This window comes from Micropterus dolomieu, linkage group LG10 (genome assembly GCF_021292245.1).
Source record: "Micropterus dolomieu isolate WLL.071019.BEF.003 ecotype Adirondacks linkage group LG10, ASM2129224v1, whole genome shotgun sequence".
Taxonomy (NCBI): domain Eukaryota; kingdom Metazoa; phylum Chordata; class Actinopteri; order Centrarchiformes; family Centrarchidae; genus Micropterus; species Micropterus dolomieu.
This window is the reverse complement of record NC_060159.1, coordinates 15,366,936-15,368,169: the sequence shown is the minus strand read 5'-3', so window position 1 is coordinate 15,368,169 and position 1,234 is coordinate 15,366,936.

Here is a 1,234-nt window from a genome sequence, read left to right as displayed (position 1 = left end):
TTGACAAAATAGCGGCAAGTGATGCACACGGGCGGGAAGCTTCCGGTCTACAATATGAAGCGAATGCGGAAGTCCCTGAAACCTGCATTCTATTGAAAATCCAGCAGGGGGCGACTCTTCTGGTTGCAAAAAGAAGTCCGGCTCCATTGGAAATAATGGGAAAATAACCCTACTTCTCAGCTGAATAATTACCCCAGTAAACACTTTCCTGAGTTTATGGTCTCAGTCGCTAGTTTCAAGTATTCTTCAATACAAAATGATGTTCATTTAGTAAATTATGGTCCCATTTATTTTAAAATAGACCACAAAGCAGAGTATGTTTCAGGGCGGGATTATCTATGATTGGCAGGTCGTTACCATGGCGACCTGTCAATCAGGCTAGAGTGACTCGTACCCTCGGCACTGTGTAAATTTAACCAGCGCCGCTGAAAAAGCTTATTAGGAGTTGGCTGTTCACTTTCTCTGGTGAGTACATTTAGTTTTAAGACTGTTAGTGTGACTGTTCGCTGGACAAAGTTATCAGCCCTGTTAAAATGACCTAGCTAGGTCCGCACACGGCCGTTAGCTCCGACGTATCGTCACTTCTGGGAACTTCCAAGTTGCAAAAACTCGACATGGCGGCTTCCTATCGGCCAAACTCGAGGCTTCAAAACGGCAGTCCACAAACCAACGGGTGAAAATCTATCCCTGCCTCCAGGTACAAATGGACCCCCCTGTATGAAAATGTTAATTGGAATAGAGCATGGAGTAACCCACATAAATTTTTAATTACAAACAAAGTAAAAGAAATATCATTTAAAATTCTTCACCATTATTACCCCTGTAACGAGATTATCTCGACATTTATCCCTACTGTAGACGAAAAATGCTCCTTCTGCTCTCTAGAAACGTCTCGGGTTACGTATGTAACCCTGGTTCCCCGAGAAGGGGAACGAGAGACTGCGTCGGTTACGACACTATGGGAACGCCTCTAGGCGAAGCAGGTCTGAACGTGAATGAAATCACTCCAATCCTATTGGCCTGTTGCTAGAACGGTAAGGTGTGACGGAATAACCGGAGGAGTATAAAGCACACCTGTACACACTCATCATTAGCTTAAACTATGAAGCAGGCGCTTCAGGCGGGGAGAGAGGTGCGGCGGACCGACGCAGTCTCTCGTTCCCCTTCTCGGGGAACCAGGGTTACATACGTAACCCGAGACGTTCCCCTTCGAGGGAACTCGAACTGCGTCGGT